Source organism: Arachis ipaensis, chromosome B5 (genome assembly GCF_059453495.1).
Source record: "Arachis ipaensis isolate K30076 ecotype BB chromosome B5, ASM5945349v1, whole genome shotgun sequence".
In the NCBI taxonomy this organism is placed as follows: Eukaryota; Viridiplantae; Streptophyta; class Magnoliopsida; order Fabales; family Fabaceae; genus Arachis; species Arachis ipaensis.
The window spans coordinates 28380432-28401748 of record NC_142440.1 but is presented as its reverse complement, the minus strand read 5'-3'; the positions used below and the strand labels follow the sequence as shown (position 1 = coordinate 28401748).

General features: G+C 41.0%; 1 non-coding gene across 1 annotated transcript; it reads right to left on the bottom strand.

Annotated features, from left to right (window-relative positions):
* Nucleotides 1–1078: 1078 nt before the first annotated feature.
* Nucleotides 1079–1186, bottom strand: LOC148563699 (small nucleolar RNA R71). The gene has a single exon (XR_015884151.1). It is a non-coding gene; the product is annotated as a small nucleolar RNA R71 (small nucleolar RNA).
* Between the last annotated feature and the right edge of the window lie 20131 nt (nucleotides 1187–21317).

Sequence of the window (21317 nt, the reverse complement as noted above, 5' to 3'; positions counted from 1 at the left end):
ACTTACTTGTTAAGAAAGATTCAAACTTTAAGTTCTAGAATCATATCTTGTGATTTCTTGTGAATCAAGTCATTAATTGTGATTTTAAAAATCAAATCTTTTTCAAAAACTAATTTCTATCATATCTTTTCAAAAATATCTACTTATCTTATCTTTTTCAAAAAATATCTTCTCAAAATATCTTTTCTAACTTCCTAACTTCTTATCTTTTCAAAATTTGTTTCAACTAACTAACTAACTTTTTGTTTGTTCCTTAACTTTTTTAAAACTACCTAACTAATTCTCTCTCTCTCATTTTTCGAAAATATCTTCCCCCTTTTTCAAAATTTCTTTTTAATTTATTAATTATTTTAATTTTTAAATCTTAATTTTCGAAAATTACTAACATTTTTCAAAAACTATTTTCAAAAATCACTAACTTTTTTTCAAAAATTATTTTCGAAAATTCTCTTCTCTCTCATCTCCTTCTATTTTTTTTTATTTATTCATCTACTAACATCTCTCCCTCATTCAAAAAAAAAAGGATCTCTATTATTATTATTTTTCTGTGCCTTCTTCTTTGTCATATGAGCAGGAGCAAGGACAAGAATATTCTTGTTGAAGCAGATCCAGAACCTGAAAGGACTCTGAATTACAACTAACCAATAAGCACCTGTTAGGAATTTTCAAACAAGAAGAGGAGATGGTAGCCGAAAATAATAATAATGCAAGGAGGATGCTTGGTGACTTTACTGCACCTAATTCCAATTTACATGGAAGAAGCATCTCCATTCCTGCCATTGGAGCAAACAAATTTGAGCTGAAACCTCAATTAGTTTCTCTGATGCAGCAGAACTGCAAGTTTCATGGACTTCCATCTGAAGATCCTTTTCAGTTCTTAACTAAATTCTTGCAGATATGTGATACTGTTAAGACTAATGGAGTAGATCCTGAAGTCTACAGGCTCATGCTTTTCCCTTTTGCTGTAAGAGACAGAGCTAGATTATGGTTGGATTCTCAACCCAAAGACAGCCTGAACTCTTGGGATAAGCTGGTCACGGCTTTCTTAGCCAAGTACTTTCCTCCTCAAAAGCTGAGCAAGCTTAGAGCTGATGTTCAAACCTTCAGACAGAAAGAAGGTGAATCCCTCTATGAAGCTTGGGAAAGATACAAACAGTTGACCAAAAAGTGTCCTTCTGACATGCTTTCAGAATGGACCATCCTGGATATATTCTATGATGGTCTGTCTGAGTTATCTAAGATGTCATTGGATACCTCTGCAGGTGGATCCATTCACCTAAAGAAAACGCCTGCAGAAGCTCAAGAACTCATTGACATGGTTGCTAATAACCAGTTCATGTACACTTCTGAAAGGAATCCTGTGAGTAATGGGACGCCTATGAAGAAGGGAGTTTTTGAAGTTGATACTCTGAATGCCATATTGGCTCAGAATAAAATATTGACTCAGCAAGTCAATATGATTTCTCAGAGTCTGCATGGAATGCAAGCTGCATCCAGCAGTACTCAAGAGGCTTCTTCTGAAGAAGAAGCCTATGATCCTGAGAACCCTGCAATAGCAGAGGTAAATTACTTAGGTGAACCTTATGGAAACACCTATAACTCAACATGGAGAAATCATCCAAATTTCTCATGGAAGGATCAAAAGCCTCAACAAGGCTTTAACAATGGTGGAAGAAATAGGTTTAACAACAGCAAGCCTTTTCCATCATCAACTCAGCAACAGACAGAGAACTCTGAACAAAATACTTCTAATTTAGCAAATCTAGTCTCTGATCTATCTAAAGCCACTGTAAGTTTCATGAATGAAACAAGGTCTTCCATTAGAAATCTGGAAGCACAAGTGGGCCAGCTGAGTAAAAGGATCACTGAAATCCCTCCTAGTACTCTCCCAAGCAATACAGAAGAAAATCAAAACGGAGAGTGCAAGGCCATTGACATAAGTGCCATGGCCGAACCTGTGAGGAGAGGAGAGGACGTGAATCCCAAGGAGGAAGACCTCCTGGGACGTCCAATGATCAATAAGGAGCTTCCCTCTGAGGAACCAAAGGAATCTGAGACTCATCTAGAGACCATAGAGATTCCATTGAACCTCGTTATGCCCTTCATGAGCTCTGATGAATATTCTTCTTCTGAAGAGAATGAGGATGTCACTGAAGAGCAAACTGCCAAGTTTCTTGGTGCAATCATGAAGCTAAATGCCAAATTATTTGGCATTGATACTTGGGAAGTTGAACCTCCCTTGTTCATCAATGAACTAAGTGATCTGGATCAACTGACATTGCCTCAGAAGAGACAGGATCCCGGAAAATTCATAATACCCTGTACCATAGGCACCATGATCTCTAAGGCTCTGTGTGACCTTGGTTCAGGAATAAACCTCATGCCCCTCTCTGTAATAGAGAAACTGGGAATCTATGGGATGCAAGCTGCTAAAATCTCATTAGAGATGGCAGACAGCTCAAGAAAACAGGCTTATGGACAAGTAGAAGATGTATTAGTAAAGGTTGAGGGCCTTTACATACCTACTGATTTCATAGTCCTGGATACTGGAAAGGAAGAGGATGAATCCATCATCCTAGGAAGACCTTTCATGGCCACAGCAAGAGCTGTGATTGATGTTGACAGAGGTGAAATAGTCCTTCAATGGAATAAGGACTCCCTTGTATTTAAAACTCAAGGATCTCCCTCTGCAACCATGGAGAAGAAGCAGAAAAAGCTTCTCTCCAAGCAGAGTCAACCAGAGCCCCCACAGTCAAACTCTAAGTTTGGTGTTGGGAGGCCACAACCAAACTCTAAGTTTGGTATTGAACTCCCATATCCAAACTCTAAGTTTGGTGTTGGAGAGTCTCAACAAAGCTCTGCACATCTGTGAGGCTCCATGAGAGCTCACTGTCAAGCTATTGACATTAAAGAAGCGCTTGTTGGGAGGCAACCCAATGTTTATCTAATTCTTATTTTTATTGTTTTTCATGTTTTCTTAGGTTCATGATCATGTGGAGTCACAAAATAAATAAAAAAAATTCAAAAACGGAATCAAAAACAGCAGAAGAAAAATTACACCCTGGAGGAGCATCTGTCTGGCGTTCAAACGCCAGAACAGAGCATAGTTCTGGCGCTGAACGCCCAGAATGGGAGCATCCTGGCGCTGAACGCCCAGAACAAGCATGGTTCTGGCGTTCAACGCCAGAAATGGCAGCAAAGGGGCGTTGAACGCCCAAAATGGGCACCAACCTGGCGCTGAACGCCCAGAGTTGTGTGCAAGGGCATTTTACATGCCTAAATTGGTGCAGGGATGTAAATGCCTTGACACCTCAGGATCTGTGGACCCCACAGGATCCCCACCTACCTCATCATCTCTCTTTCCATTCATGATCATCCCTTCTTTTTTTTCATTTACCACTCACATCCATACACCCACTACCTTAAAAAATTCAACATCTCTCTCCCACCCAATCCCACCCATATGGCCGAATACACACTCCCATCCATCTCCTCCATATATTCTTCTTATTCTTCTATTCTTTCTTCTTTTGCTCGAGGGCGAGCAACATTCTAAGTTTGGTGTGGTAAAAGCATAGCTTTTTTGTTTTTTCCATAACCATTGATGGCACCTAAGGCCAGAGAAACCTCTAGAAAGAGGAAAGGGAAGACAAAAGCTTCCATCAAGGGTCTATAGCTCAGTGGTAGAACATTTGACTGCAAATCAAGAGATCCCTGAGATACCTCAGGGGATTCATTTTCTCCCACACAATTATTGGAAGCAACTAAGGGTGGAACATCAGTAGCACTCCATCATCCTTCATGAAATCAGAGAAGATCTAAAAGCAATGAAGGAGGAGCAGCAAAGACAAGGAAGAGACATAGAAGAGCTCAAGAACATCACTAAGGTGGACTCATTCCTTGTTCTTACTTTCTCTGTTTTTCGTTTTCTATGTTATGTGCTTATCTATGTTTGTGTCTTCATTACATGATCATTAGTAGTTAGTAACTTTGTCTTAAAGTTATAAATGTCCTATGAATCCATCACCTCTCTTAAAAAAATGTTTTAATTCAAAAGAACAAGAAGTACATGAGTTTCGAATTTATCCTTGAACTTAGCTTAATTATATTGATGTGGTGACAATGCTTCTTATTTTCTGAATGTATGCTTGAACAATGCATATGTCTTTTGAAGTTGTTGTTTAAGAATGTTAAATATGTTGGCTCTTGAAAGAATGATGACTAGGAGACATGTTATTTGATAATCTGAAAAATCATAAAAATGATTCTTGAAGCAAGAAAAAGCAGCAAAGAACAAAGCTTGCAAAAAAAAAAAAAAAAAATAGGCGAAAAAAAAATAGAAAGAAAAAGAAAAAGCAAGCAGAAAAAGCCAAAAGCTCTTAAAACCAAGAGGCAAGAGCAAAAAGCCAATAACCCTTAAAACCAAAAGGCAAGGGCAATAAAAAGGATCCCAAGGCTTTGAGCATCAGTGGATAGGAGGGCCTAAAGGAATGAAATCCCGGTCTAAGCGGCTAAACCAAGCTGTCCCTAACCATGTGCTTGTGGCGTGTAGGTGTCAAGTGAAAACTTGAGACTGAGCGGTTAAAGTCAAGGTCCAAAGCAAAAGAAGAGTGTGCTTAAGAACCCTGGACACCTCTAATTGGGGACTTTAGCAAAGCTGAGTCACAATCTGAAAAGGTTCACCCAATTATGTGACTGTGGCATTTATGTATCCGGTGGTAATACTGGAAAACAAAGTGCTTAGGGCCACGGCCAAGACTCATAAAGAAGCTGTGTTCAAGAATCATCATACTGAACTAGGAGAGTCAATGACACTATTCGAACTCTGAGTTCCTATAGATGCCAATCATTCTGAACCTCAATGGATAAAGTGAGATGCCAAAACTATTCAAGAGGCAAAAAGCTATAAGTCCCGCTCATATGATTGAAGCTATGTTTCATTGATAGTTTGGAATTTATAGTATATTCTATTCTTTTTATCCTATTTTGATTTTCAGTTGCTTGGGGACAAGCAACAATTTAAGTTTGGTGTTGTGATGAGCGGATAATTTATACGCTTTTTGACATTGTTTTTAGTATGTTTTTAGTAGGATCTAGTTACTTTTAGGGATGTTTTTAATAGATTTTGTGTTAAATTCACATTTCTGGACTTTACTATGAGTTTGTGTGTTTTTCTGTGATTTCAGGTATTTTCTGGCTGAAATTGAGGGACTTGAGCAGAAATCAGATTCAGAGGTTGAAAAAGGACTGCTGATGCTGTTGGATTCTGACCTCCCTGCACTCAAAGTAAATTTTCTGGAGCTACAGAACTCGAAATGGCGCGCTTCCAATTGCGTTGGAAAGTAGACATCCAGGGCTTTCCAGCAATATATAATAGCCCATACTTTGGCCAAGAATTGATGACGTAAACTGGCGTTCAACGCCAGCTTTCTACCAAAATCTGGCGTCCAGCGCCAGAAAAGGATCCAAAACCAGAGTTGAACGCCCAAACTGGCACAAAAACTGGCGTTCAACTCCACAAATGGCCTCTGCACGTGCAACACTTAATCTCAGCCCAAACACACACCAAGTGGGCCCTGGAAGTGGATTTATACATCAAACACTTACTCATGTAAACCCTAGTAGCTAGTTTATTATAAATAAGACCTCTTACTATTGTATTAGGCATCTTTGGATTACCTTATGATCCTTTGATCACGTTTTAGGGGGCTGGCTATCTCGGCCATGCCTGGACCTTCACTTATGTATTTTTAACGGTAGAGTTTCTACACTCCATAGATTAAGGTGTGGAGCTCTGCTGTTCCTCAAAGATTAATGCAAGTACTACTGTTTTCTATTCAATTCTTCTTATTTCGCTTATAAGATATCCATTCGCACCCAAGAACGTGATGAAGGTGATGATTATGTGTGACGCTCATCATCCTTCCCCCTTATGAACGCGTGCCTGACAAACACTTCTGTTCTACATGAATTAAGCTAGAATGAGTATCTCTTAGATCTCCTAACCAGAATCTTCGTGGCGTAAGCTAGAATGATGGCGGCATTCAAGAGAATCCGGAAAGTCTAAACCTTGTCTGTGGTATTCCGAGTAGGATTCAATGATTGAATGACTGTGACGAGCTTCAAACTCGCGAGTGCTGGGCGTTAGTGACAGACGCAAAAGGAGGGTGAATCCTATTCCAGCATGATCGGGAACCGACAGATGAATAGCCGTGCCGTGACAGGGTGCGTGAGCATATTATTCACTGAGAGGAGGGGATGTAGCCATTGACAACGGTGATGCCCTTGCATAAAGCAAGCCATGGAAAGGAGTAAGACTGATTGGATGAAGATAGCAGGAAAGCAAAGATTCAGAGGAACGAATGCATCTCCATACGCTTATCTGAAATTCTCACCAATGATTTACATAAGTATCTCTATCCCTATTTTATTATTTATAATTCGAAAACCACATAATTATTTTATATCCGCCTGACTGAGATTTACAAGGTGACCATAGCTTGCTTCATACCAACAATCTCCGTGGGATTCGACCCTTACTCACGTAAGGTATTACTTGGACGACACAGTGCACTTGCTGGTTAGTTGTATCGAAGTTGTGACAGACTGTAAAACTAGATCAGAGTATCTGGCCTAAGAAGCCATTACCAGAGATCACAATTTCGTGCACCAGGCACCCATGTTTTTGTGCGCCGTTCTGTCCTCTAGATCTGAGTTGTAGTCGTTATCCTGTTCGTCCGCCATGGTGATGGGATGACTTCCAGGTTCCCTGGCAACGGTGCCAATGTTTCGAGGGTTACCTAAAACTGGAGGTCGATCTTGGACGAGATCTTCTGTACTGGTCGGTGCTGACGTGTCCGGCTGGTGAATGGCGGTCGGAGCTGTCGTGTCCGACTTGTTGATCTAGCTGCACTGCTGATCCTTTATCACCGGAGGGTGGGGGGTACCTGCAAGAGACTCCAATGCTTAAGTTAGCATGGGTATTAAACAGGTTTTTAGTAGAATCAGAGTATGAGTTATACCTGGGTGCTCCAGTGTATTTATAATGGTGAGAAGTAACCTTCTTAGATAAGATAAGTTAGTTATCTTATCTTATCTTATCTTATCTTATCTTTGGGTGAGGTCAGCTTATCTTCAACGGAACCGTCCCTTATCTCTATAGGCCTGGGCGGCCTTTGGATTTGGGTCGTATTCCTTGAGTTGGGCCCTTTTTGGACTTTCTTGTCGATTTGGCCGACCTCTTTTGTAAAGAGGTCGGATAGTCTGACCTGAAGAGGTCGGTCGCTTTGTCTCCGATCATCCCAGGTCGGATAGCTCGACCCAGGGTATGAACACAGCCCAAGCCTATAGAGATAAGGGCGGTTCCCTTGAAGATAAGATGACTTCACTCCAAGATAAGATAAGATAAGATAACTATCTTATCTCCAGAAAGGTCACTCCTCACCATTATTAATACACTAGAGCACCCAGGTATAACTCATACTCTGATTCTACTAAAAACCTGCTTAATACCCTTGCTAACTTAAGCATCGGAGTCCCTTGCAGGTACCACCACCCTCCGGTGACGAAGGATCAGCATCACCAACAAGTCCAACAAGTCGGACGCGGTGGCTCCGGCCACCACCCACAAATCGGACACATCAGCGCCGACCAACGCAGAAGATCTCGTCCGAGATCGACCTACAGTTTCAGGTAACTCTCGAAACATTGGCGCCGTTGCCGGGGATCTGGAAATCCTCTCATCATCATGGCAGACAACCTTGACAACGACCACAATTCTGATTTGGAGAACAGAACACCACATAAGAACACGGAGGTCACACTAGACGATACTTCTCAGCCTAACAAAGATAAGAACTCTCCAAACACAGGAGTCATTGAGGCACTTCAAGATCGATTAAAACAACTCGAAAAAGAAGTCAAATATCAACAGGAAGCCGAGAGAGACTTGCGAAGGGAAGCTAGGCGACACCGAGAATTAGAAGACAAGCTCCTAAATCTTGAAGCCGATCTCAAAGCTAAAACTACTCGATCCAGCCATGAAGACAGCCCCCGCAAGGACCAAGACCCATTTATCAAAGAGATCATGAAGGCCAAAATCCCAAAAGACTTTAAACCCCCTGACATGACTCCGTACGACGGCACATAAGATCCCAGCCATCATCTCAGTAATTTCAGAAGTAGAATGTATCTCACCGACGCCTCAGATGTGGTTCGATGCAAAGCCTTCCCGACTACCTTGACCAAGATAGCAATTAAGTGGTTCGACAATCTGCCCCCTAGGTCCATCTCCAGCTTTGACGACTTAGCCAGAAGGACAAAACCAAACACGCTCCAAGCTTATTAGGGATCAAGCACGGAGATCGGGAAAGTCTTCGTAGCTACATAGAAAGATTCAACAAAGCATGCCTGGACATACAAAGTCTGCCAACAGAAGCAGCCATTATGGGTCTCATCAATGACTTACGAGAGGGACCTTTTAGTCACTCCAATCGAAAAAATATCCCATATCTCTGAACGAAGTACAAGAACGAGTAGAGAAATACATCAACATGGAGGAAAACTCTCGACTAGGAGAGACCTCAAAATCTGGATTCTCCTACTCCTCCCGAGATAAGGATAAAGAGTCCAAGAAAAAAGAAGATCAGCATGGAGAAAAGATCAAGAAATACCATAATTACACCCCTCTTCAGGTGTCTCTTGTAGATGTCGATCGAGAAGTATGCCATACTAAAAAGATACCCCCACCTCGCACACTCAAAAGCAAGAAAGGAGGAGGAAATCGGACAGAATACTGCGAATACCATCGAATCTATGAATATCCCACCAGCGAGTGCTTTGATTTAAAGAATGTCATAGAAAAATTGGTAAGAGAGGGAAGACTAGATCGGTACTTAGCCAGCAAAACAGACCAAGAAAAAGAAGAAGGGACGAAGAGGTCGGGCGAACTGAACAACCACCTCGTACCCCGGAAAGACATGTTCACATGATACACGGAGGATTTGCAGGAGGAGGAATCTCTAAATCATCTCGCAAAAAGAATCTTAAAGAAGTATATCATGTCGAGGGAGGAGAAGGAGCACCCGACCTCCCTACTATCACTTTCACTAAAGAAGACGCAGCTGGCGTCATCTCGGGACATGACGATCCCATGGTCATCACTATCATATTGGTCAACGCTAATCTCCACCATACACTGGTGGACCAGGGAAGCTCGGCTGACATCTTATTCAAAATCGATTTCGACAAACTCGGCCTAGAGGAAAAAGAACTCAAAGCATATCCAAACAGTTTATTCGGGCTAGGAGACACCCCAATCCAACCACTTGGATACATCTCACTGCACACAACCTTTGGAAAAGGAAACTAGTCAAGGTCACTCAACATAGATTACATCGTAGTCGACGTGAGTATAGCCTACAACGCCCTGATAGGACGGACAATGCTAAATCAGCTCGGTGCGGTAGTCTTGACTCCACATCTGTGCATGAAGTTCCCAACCACAGAAGGGATCACTACAATTAAAGCATACCAGAAGACAGCGCGCCGCTGTTACAACGAAAGTCTGAACCTCAGAGGCAAAGGAGAAGAAATCCACACCATCGAACTCGGGAGAGTTCGAGGGCGGGAAGAACTTCGTCCACAACCTGAGGGCGAGATAGAAAAAGTCCAGATCAGAGATATCCCAGATAAAACGACCAATATTAGCACAAACCTAAAAGGACACATAAAGGAGTCCCTCATACAGTTCTTAAGAGATAATGTCGACTTCTTCGCATGGAAGGCCGCAGATATGCCAGGCATAGACCCCAAGCTAATGTGCCACAAGCTGGCAGTATACCCAGGATTTCGGCCAGTACAGCAGAGACGTAGGAAGCTCGGGCCAGAACGATCCCAAGCTGTGGAAGAACAGGTACAAGCTCTACTGGAGGCAGGATTCATAAGGAAAGTCAAGTACCCACTATGGCTAACTAACGTTGTCTTGGTGAAAAAACCAAATGGGAAGTGGTGGATGTGCACCAACTATATTGATCTCAACAAAGCTTGCCCAAAAGATCCTTATTCACTCCCAAGTATCGACGCTCTGGTGGATGCCTCCTCCGGATACAAATACCTCTCGTTTATGGATGCCTATTCGGGATACAATCAAATCCCAATGTACCCACCTAATCAAGAAAAAACCTCATTCTTAACCCCAAAAGCAAACTACTGCTACGTCGTCATGCCATTCAGACTCAAAAATGCAGGAGCCACTTATCAAAGATTAATGAATAAAGTCTTCACAGACCATATCGGGAAAGTCATGGAAGTATATGTGGACGACATGTTAGTAAAGACACAAAGCGAGGAATCATTACTGTCCGACCTCACCCAAGTATTCGACACTATAAGAAGGCATGGCATGCGACTTAACCCTGCAAAATGCACCTTCGCAGTAGAAGCTGACAAATTCTTAGGTATCATGCTCACACAAAGAGGAATCGAGGCAAATTCGGATAAATGTCGGGCTATACTCGACATGAAGAGTCCGACCTGTGTTAAAGAAGTACAACAACTCAATGGATGATTGGTGGCCTTGTCCAGATTCCTAGCTGGATCAGCAATAAGATCTCTCCCCTTCTACGCCACTCTAAGGAAGGGAAAGAGGTTTGAATGGACAACGGAGTGTGAACAAGCTTTCCAGGATTTTAAAAGGTTCCTGGGACAACCACATATCCTAACTCGGCCACAGGAAGGAGAACCACTTGTATTGTACTTCGCAGTAGAAAATCGGGCAGTAGCCATAGCATTGGTCAGAGAGGACGAAAGTGGACAACAACCTATATACTTCATCAGTAAAGCACTACAAGGGTCCGAACTGAACTACCAAAAAATAGAAAAATTTGCCTATACTCTCATACTAACGTCTCAGGGACTTCGCCCATATTTCCAAGCCCACATCATCAAAGTTCGGACCAACCAGCCCATAAAAGGCATTTTGCAGAAAATAGATTTAGCAGGAAAAATCTTACAGTGGGCAGTCGAGTTATCCGAATTTGACCTTCACTATGAAGCTCGAACAGCCATTAAATCACAGTATCTGGCCGACTTCATTGTAGAGTTTACTGACACTCTGGAAATCCCCACATAATGGAATCTCTACATAGACGGCTCCTCGAACAAAACCAGAAGTGGCGCAGGTGTGATAATAGAAAGCAACCAGGGAACCCAAATCAAACTTTCCCTCAAATTCGGGTTCTCTGCTTCAAACAACCAAGCCGAATATGAGGCATTACTAGCCGGTTTGAAGCTGGCTAACGAGGTCAGAGCTCAAAAACTTATCATCTTCAGCGACTCACAAGTAGTCACCTCACAAATAGCAGGAAGCTATCAAGCCAAGGATCCGACCATGAAAAAGTACTTGGATAAAACCAAGGAACAGCTCGGACATCTCGGAGAATATGAGGTCCGCCACATACCTCGGGAACAGAATGCTCTAGCTGATGCGCTCTCAAAACTAGCCAGCACCAAACCAGGGGGTAACAATAGAAGCCTCATTCAGGAGATACTACAGAACCCGTCAATTTCGGAAGAAGAAAAGGTCCTAGTCATAACCGATCTGGATCAAGGATGGATGACTCCCATAATTAACTACCTCAAAACAGAAATACTCCCTGCAGATAAGAAGGAGGAAAAGAGATTAAAACGGGAGGCATAATACTACACCATCATAAACAATACTCTATACAAGAGAGGGATTTCAACACCACTATTAAAATGTGTGCCGACTTCCAACGCAAAGGAAGTTTTAGAAGAAATACACAGTGGCATATGTGGCAACCATCTCGGAGCACAAGCTCTCACCAAAAAAGTACTTCGAGCCGGATTCTATTTGCCAACTTTACAAAAGGAAGCAACAGAGTTCGTAAAGACATGTCCACCATGTCAGAAACATGCTAATTTCCACATCACCCCACCAGAAGAACTCATCAGCGTAACCTCACCCTGGCCATTCCCAAAATGGGGACTCGACCTCCTTGGGCCCTTCCCCCAAGGATCAGAACAGGTCAAGTTCCTCATCGTTGGGGAAGATTATTTCACAAAGTGGATTGAGGCAGAGCCCCTAGCTAACGCCACTGCTCAAATAAGTCGAAAATTTCTATATAAAAACATTGTCACAAGGTTTGGGTTTCTATACTCCATCACCACAGACAATGACACTCAATTTACAGACGCATGCTTCAGAAAATTGGTGGCCAACTTCAGAATAAAGCACCAATTCACATTCGTAGAACACCCCCAAGCTAATGGAAAGGCAGAAGCCGCCAATAAAGTCATATTAGCCGGGCTAAAATGGAGATTACAGGATGCAAATAGAGCTTGGGCTGAAGAGCTTCCCCAAGTCCTATGGGCATATCGGACAACTCCACACTCTACAACAGGGGAGTCACCCTCCCGACTAGCTTATGGAATGGAGGCAATGATCCCAGTAGAAATCGAAGAAGGGTCCCCCAGAATGATCTTCTACAGTGAAGAGGCCAACTCCCAACTTCAAAAAGAAGAGCTCGACTTACTTTCATAAATACGGGAAAGAGCTCAGATCAGGGAAGAGGCGCTAAAACGTCGAATGGCCTCAAGATACAATCAAAAGGTAGTACAGCGAAGTTTTTCCAACAACGACCTCATCCTAATCCGAAATGATATCGGAACAAGTCGACCTAGAGAGGAAAAACTTGCGGCAAACTGGAAGGGACCCTACCGAGTCATAGAAGTACTCGGAAAGGGCTACTACAGGCTGTCCGAACTCAAGGGGCGAGAGCTGCCAAGGTCATGGCACGCCTACAACCTAAGAAGGTATTATAGTTATGAGGTAATAAAGATCTTAGGATAAGGTGCACTCTTTTTCCTGAAAAAGTTTTTTTAACGAGGCGCCGAACCAAGATCTATGAGCTACCTGACTTAGAAGGATAAAAACACCCACATGTATATATTTGCATATTTCCTATTTGAATAAAGTTTTTTCAGATTTTCTACAAATCCTCTTTATCAAGACGCATTAATCTGAAACATAAAAAATTCATCGCCCGATTATAAAGCTACAGATCAGCAAAAAGTGAAAACCAAATTCACTGCTCGATCACGATAAAGATCAACAAAGATGAAAACCGAATTCATCAAAGGTCGACCAAGCGAGGATCAAACTCAATTTCTACAAAATCGGCAAGATGAAAAGCGGCAAAAACAGAATAATGCAAGAAGTTATCAAAAAGTAATCCATAGGAAGAGACCTGACGAGGCCTCAATAAAAATGGATTGCTAGAAATAACTTAAAAATGGACCGACATAAAAAAGTCGGACCAGTCGACTATAACAACAAAGTTATAAAAAGAGGATTACTAAAAACAACTTAGAAGGGATTGACATGATGAAGCCGGCCCAACAAAACCACAAAAGTTATAAAAAGTAATCCGTAAAGAGACCTGACAAAGGTCCAATAATATGGATTACTAAAAATAACTTAGAAGGGACCGACATAATGAAGTCGGCCCAACAAAACCACAAAAGTTATAAAAAGTAATCCATAAAGAGACCTGACAAAGGTCCAAATAATATGGATTACTGAAAATAACTTAGAAGGGACCGACATGATGAAGTCGGCCCAACAAAACTACAAAGTTATAAAAGTCATCCATAAAAGAAACCTAACAAGGTTCAAATAAAATGGATGACTAAGAATAACTTGAAGGACTCAACAAAAGGAGCCAACGCGATAGAAGGCGTGCGCTAAAAGGGACACAGCCCGACCTACAGAAGGCCACGACCTCACCAAACTCACAAGTATTTCTACAAGAGTACTGAGAAAGAATAAGTCAAATAAAACTATCCTCAGAAACCTTGTTCAACTAACGCAAAAAAGTAAAAGCCATCGAAAGAGGTGGGACAACAAGATTCCAACGCTCTAAAGATTCCTGAAAAATGCTAAACAACGCTGCAGGCAAGCATATCGCAAAGGAACAAAGCCACTATAACAAAAGGCTCAAGAGGCCACCCAAGAAGTCAACCTTAGAGAGCTCAAAATGCTACTTTGTTTTTCTACATAGAGTTGCTATAGAAAAGCAACCAAAATATCCAAGTCAAGACCACAAGTTACAAAAAATAAAGAGTTCAAAAGCCCACAGACCAGGCTATACACAATACATAAAGGAAAACTATAAAGGATGCAAGGACTCCCCAGTAGCAGTATCTCGGGGTGAAGGAGGACGAGTCTGAAGAGGTACTGCATCTACAATCCCATCATCCCAGTTCAAGATCTGGACGTCAAGGTAAGACTCGGGCTGGCCGACCTCAGTAGCAGGAACTGAAGAAGCCGGGGCAGCAGGGGCCTTGGCAGATAGCACAGGAAGAGGGTCTACATCCACATCATCATCATCCGAGCCATCAGGGACTATCTCATAAGCAGCATTCACGCTACCTACAAGATGAACCTGGAGCTCGGCATAGTCGGCCTGGGCAGATTTCAACCTCTCCCTGAGCTCTATCATCTCCCCAAAAGTTAGGACATAGCTCTCCTTATGCTTCAATGCCATCTCCTCAGCCAAGTTCGCAGAAGCCACCGCAGCAGTAGCCCGAGTCTTCTCACCCTCCAACTCTTTTTCCAGCTTCGCCACCTTCACCTCAAGCTCCTCCTTCAACCCCTTGATTCTATCGAACTCTGATTTAGCCTCCTCCATAAAAGCCTTTGTTGCATGAATGGGAAGATCCTGGGCAGTTCGATATAAAGCCGCCCCCATATGTACCATCTTAATACTGCTTCGAGTAATAAAGTCCAGATGACAAAGAAGAGAGACATCGTCAGTAGGAACAACACCATAAGAAGCAATCTGCTGATCAAAAAACCCAACGGCATCAAAGTCAGGGGCATCCAAATTGAAGGGCTCAACAGTCCTCTGCCTTTTTGGAGAAGGACCAACAGTAGAAGAAGTAGCAGCAGAAGTCGGGGGAGGATCAACCAAATGAACCTGAGGAGTTGGAATCATCCTCCTCGGCCTAGTAGAGCTCAAGATTGGCTTCTTAGGAGGAACTTGAGAAGATCCCTCCCATGCAGCTTTTGCCAAGATGTTCTGGGCGGCGGTGGCCTTCCTCGCCTTCTTAAAGGCTTTCATGGAATTATTGGTCTTTGCCATCTCTGAAAAAATAAGTCGACCAAAAAATAGGTTACAAACTGAAAGGAAAAGAAGCAAAAGCAAATAAAACAGAGTAAGAGAAGTCGGTCACTACCCAGCTCAGCTCGGATAAGAGAGGGGTCCCCCAAAAATCTCTTTGTATCAAGATGGGGAGGTTGCCCCCAAATATCTTCCAACACAGTCACAAAAGCCTGCTCGACCTCGTCAAGCATCTCCCACGAATATCGAGACACCACAACATTCTTTTGCCAACACAAGGGGAAGGCAGGTTCATTATTCGACTCTAAGAAAAATGGTCGAGCTCCCTCAACAGCTCGGACCTTAAAAAAGTAATTCTTAAAGTCCCTAAAGTACTCGTCATACATAGCAAACACTTTATGTCCTTGAGCAGATCGAAAGGAAATCCAAGAAGCTTTCTTTTTTGAAGAGATCCCGGGCTTAGTCAAAACAAAAAGATAAAGAAAGAGAGTCTGAGAAGGTTTGACATCCAACTCTTGGCAAAGCAACTGAAAGATCTTGATAAAGCCCCAGGAGTTCGGATGGAGCTGGGATGGAGCCATATTATACAACCACAACAAGTCGGTCTCAAAGGAGGTAAAAGGAAGGGTGATGTTCATTTGGCTGAAAAAGTAGTCGTAAGCATAAAAGAAAGGCCGTTCCCCCTGGGTCAGAGCAGGAAAGCAAACCCTTTCATCGGAGTCAGGAGCTACCAATTCATAATTTTTCTCCTGATCCCTACTACTACAGATTCGGTGATGTTTTCTAAGCTCCACACAGAACTCAGAATTAACTACGGAAACACACATCAGGACGAGGGAGTCCAGCCAGTCGGACATACCCTCAAGGACCTTGGAAGATGTCTCGACAATATTTTTGCGAGAAGACATGGTCAACTAGTCCTACAGCAAGAAAAAGAACATAGATTACTAACCAAAGTAGCTCGGGCAAAATCAAAGAAATCAGCTCGGACAAACGTGACTCAAGCATACAAACAGCAAAAAGAAAATCCCAAGAGGCACACCAAGGACCAGGGCCATCCTTTGGAGGCATTAACAGAGTAAGGACTCAGAAAAATCTACAAAGCTACATCCCAACAAATCTCTCAGCAAAGAAAAACCCTCTTACAACAAGAAACACTCCGAGAAGAAAATCGCAAATAAAAAAGTCATCAGAAAATCGTTATCTTTTACAAATCTATCAGCAAAGAAAAATATCAACATCAAACAGGACAAATGGAAATCATCAAAGGTGCAATCTTTTTTCAGAATCAAGTAGATTCATAAGTCTTAGTAACGACATGCAGTTCATAAGCCTCAAAATCAAAAGATACAAATTAGAAACAATAAACGGCATGCAAAAACCCTAAAAACATTAAATGCAAAAAAGGATCATTCAAAATCGAAGAAACTCCCAGAGCACACATTGCAGTGATAATCATATGCACAACAAATGCAGGGAAGATTCAAGCATTCTAAACATGAAACCAAGCAAGATCAAAACTTTTCAAGAATAAAATAAGTGCGGAAAGAAAGAAGAAGAAAAAAGAACAAACCTGTAAAGTAAGAAGGCAACGAAGATGGAAACAAACGGCGAGCCCACACCAACGATCACTTCCAAGGAGAGCACGAAGATGTGAAAACTTGGGGGCAAGAGAACGAAGAGTCACAAACAAAACAGAAGAAAAAAAGAGAAAGGGGGGAAGTTACAGCAAGCAAGAGAAAGAGAAACAGAAAAGAGAAAGCTTTGGTGTAATTCAAAATGAAATAAGAAAGCGGAAGGCAAAAGAAACAGAACATTAAAGGAGTTAATGGGGCATTAAAAACCCTCGCACGTTCCCAAAGCAGGGAACGCATGTTTTCAAAAATTAAAGAGGTAAAAGAAAAACATTCCGCATTCAAAAGCAAGCTCTACAAAAAAGAGATCAACAAATGCTCGAGCTCGGCTTCTCCAGAGAAGGATTGAAGTCCTAAAACTAAGGAATCAACCTCAAAAGGAAGACCACACTCGAGCAGGGGCACTGTTCATACCCTGGGTCGAGCTGCCCGACCCGGGCTGATTAACGACAAAGTCGACCGACCTCTTCAGGTCAGGACTATCCGACCTCTTCTCAAAGAGCTCGGCCAAATCACCAGGAAAGCCCAAAAAGGGCCCAAACAGAGGAACACGACCCAAATCCAAAGGCAGCCCAAGCCTATAGATATAAGGGCGGTTCCCTTGAAGATAAGATGACTTCACTCCAAGATAAGATAAGATAAGATAACTATCTTATCTCCAGAAAGGTCACTCTTCACCATTATAAATACACTGGAGCACCCAGGTATAACTCATACTCTGATTCTACTAAAAACCTGCTTAATACCCTTGCTAACTTAAGCATCGGAGTCCCTTGCAGGTACCACCACCCTCCGGTGACGAAGGATCAGCATCACCAACAAGTCCAACAAGTCAGACACGGCGGCTCCGGCCACCACCCACAAATCAGACACATCAGCGCTGACCAGCGCAGAAGATCTCATTCGAGATTGACCTACAGTTTCAGGTTACCCTCGGAATAGTAACAACATCCCTAATTAATGTTGGTGAATGCATCATGTACAATCTCCCTTTCTCTCTAGCTGTTCCAATCATCTTCAAGGAGATCAAGCTCTGTATCTCACAACATATGTCAGTAAAAACACATTTGCAATGTAGGCCTTTTGTGAATTTGGATATGGACAACAAACTAAAATTGGAGCTGAGTGTAAACAGCATATCAGTGAGATATAATGTAGTTGAGAATACCACAATTCCACAAATACTAACTGTAATATGGATTCCATATGATAATTTTACCAAGATAGGCCTAATATGTCTAAAAGTTGTAAAGAAATACATTGAGGTGGCACATGATCAGTAGCTACTGTCTCAAACACCCAAGGGTTTGAAAAAATATTTTTATTGACAAAAGGCATACAATATGGAAGCTCGTGCAAAGTGTATATGTATCTATAGGTAAACCTGCTCTTCCTTTGTTTGTTTGGCAAGTGTCCACTGCATTTGCTCTATTGCAAGGCTGAGCACACTCTTGTCGAAGAAATGATAGCTGTGCATCTTTTAAATTCTGATTAAACATTGCTTAGGAGTCACTCTCTTTATCTTGTGTTCTTAGTGCAGTTATTCTCATCAATAATTTATGTAGCTACTTGATTAGCCATCGCTTCACTAGACAACTTTTGTTTCTACAAGTGGGGAGAAAAATCGTTCTTGTGGTAGCATGTATCCACTAAATGGCCAGACTTATGGCAATATGAGCAACTCTTAAAAGAATTTCTATCACCTCTGCCTTTGCGAACTCCTCTGGCCCCTCTTCCTTGTCCTCTTGGGGCACTACTGTTGAAGTTGTATAAGGCATTAGTTGAAGTTAAGAAGGTTTTTGCATGAAGATTTGATCCACAAAGTTGCCTTTCCTACTGGGTCAGTAGCGAGAAAATCTCATTCACACTTGGAAGAGGCTTCATGAGCATTATTTGGGATTTAACACTTCCATATTACTCATTTAAGTCTTTTAAAAATCTAACAGCATATGCTTGTCTCCTATAATTACTCATTGTCCCAAGTCCACAATTATAATTCTCATCACAATCTTTAAATTTTGTGACCAGTTCAAAGATTTTAATATCTTCCCATACTACCTTTAGTCTCATGAAGTAAATTGTAATTCTAGATTCATCATGTTTCATTGCGTATAATTCTTCCTCCAAGTCTGTAATTCAAAATAGATTTTCACGATAATACTGTGCTTTAAGTCATGCCACAGATTAGAAGCAATTTTACTCTATGCCACATTTTACGCTATCTAATTGCTCAATGCCAGATTTAACCACGCTACAACATATGTGTTACAATTTTCCCAAGTAGCAAAATGTACATCATCTCTATTTGGACTTGGTACAGTTTCTTCTATAAATGCTAACTTGTTCTTTGATTTCAGTACTAACATCATAGATATAGATCAAGTATTATATTTCTGAGTATTCAAAATAATCGAAATATTAAAAACACCAAGGTTTTCACGCAGATGCAGGTAGTGCACGCTCGTAGGATCTGAAATCAGATTTACACTCTATTTAGAACTAGAAAATTAAGTGTTTAAATACTATCTATTAAACTTGTCCAGGAGTCGAGATAGGCTTCGAAATTTCGCAGCTAAAAGATTTCGCTCTTGCTCTTTGTAAAATCTGGTTAAGCGGTAATTAATTAAATATGGACCAAAAGGGTTGGAAAATTTAGAATTCATAATTTGAAAATTTAACAGTGATATTTGGATTCAGAAAATTTTTCCGAGTGGGAAAATGTAATTTATTTCGGAAAAATGCGTAAGGACACGTACTGGTAATTTATCCAATAGTACCAACTTAAATCTGTCCATCACTGTGAGTGAGAAAATAAATTTATGATTGAATAAATTTAAGTAATTAAAATCTATATTTTGGAAAGTAGAATTAGTTAGGATACGAATTAAAACACTAATCTTAATGGTTTTGGCCCAAAGTTGGGCTAAACGCACCAAAATGGACCTGGACCACACTTGGGTCCAAAGTCCATAATTCACCCACTAACACCCCTCACCAAATTAATTTTAGCCACATTTCTTAGAAAGAGAGAGAAACATGAAAGCAGGAAGAGAGAAAAAGAAGAACACAAAACCCTAACTCCATAAACTTCCATCCTCCATAACTTTTGATCTGGAGTTTCGACTGCCGCACCGTTTATGGCCACGTGAAGCCCGTCTCCCCCTCTACATTTCTATCCAAAAATTTTGGTAAGCACCTCCCTAAAATTTAGTTTCGATTTCCTTATGAGAATCCTATTTTTGGCTTGTGTGTTCATAAAATTTGGTGATTCTTGTATTTAGGGGGGAGCACTAGCTTGAGTTCTAGCTAGGTTTCGTCACCAATTTCAATAGGTAAAAGTAAGAGCCACTCTTTCCTGTGTTCATAAACTTTTATGAAGCCCTAGTGATTGAATATTGCGTATGTTATGCGAAAATAGTGTATATTGAGTATTAGAGGCATTAGGTTGATCATTGGTGGTGCTTGAGCTTGGTGGAGGTGAATTTAGCGCTTAAACTTTGTAAAATTCAAAAGTTGAGGGTTTGGAAACTGCCGATATTAAGGTACGGTTTAAATTTTATTTAAATACCACTGACGGAGGAAAAATGTCGGTAAAGATTTTCATAAAAGTATTGCATTGCAAGTATAATTCTAAATCGACAATTAAACCTCAATCAACATTTAAATTGTTTGTCACTTAAGCAAACCCAATAAAATTAACCGAAGTATTAAACCTCAGCTGGTCTCTCAAGAAATTACAGGGAAGTGTATTTATTATTGGTTATGAAGAAGTATATTTTTGGGTTTTGTAATGAGAAACAAGAAAGTAAAATGGCGAGAAAATAAACTAATAACTAATAAAGCTCTTAGCAAGGATTGAGAATTAGAAGTCCTATCCTCATTATCATCGTCAATTGTGATGGTAAATGGGAATTGCCTTCACTTAGTTAACCTCTAACCAATAGAGGAAGGTCAAGTGCATACAATCAACTTGAGTTCACAAGTCCTAGTCAACTCATAGTGAGAGACTAGCTTTGGTGAAGTTCAAGCTAACCGGAAATCTTTAATCACCAATCAACAAAAAAATTAATGCATGAATGTACATATCAAGAGGTCTTTTAAGGGTTGTAATGGGGTTAGGACCAAGGTAGGATTGTACTTGGTTAAGTGGACTAAAATCTGAATCCTTGATTAACCTAAACTTCCCACCTAACTTAAGACAATCCATGTAATCTGAATATAAAATCTAACTATCCATTAACTATGTTGTCCAAATATTTATGCATCCCAATTTTGAGTACAACTCATATGCATTGCTACCACCATTTATTTTGGGGAATTTTGTCCCCTTTTTATGTATTTTTTTCTTTTCTTTTTCTCTCTTTTTTTTTCTTTTTATTTTTTTCTTTTATTTTTCTCAATGCATATGATTAAGGTATTGAATACAAGAATATGTGCTCAACTATTTTTTTTCACATTTTCACAAGAATATACAATACCCAATTTTCAAACCAAATGTTCCCAAACCCAATTTTTCCACACTTAAATCATGAGCACTTTC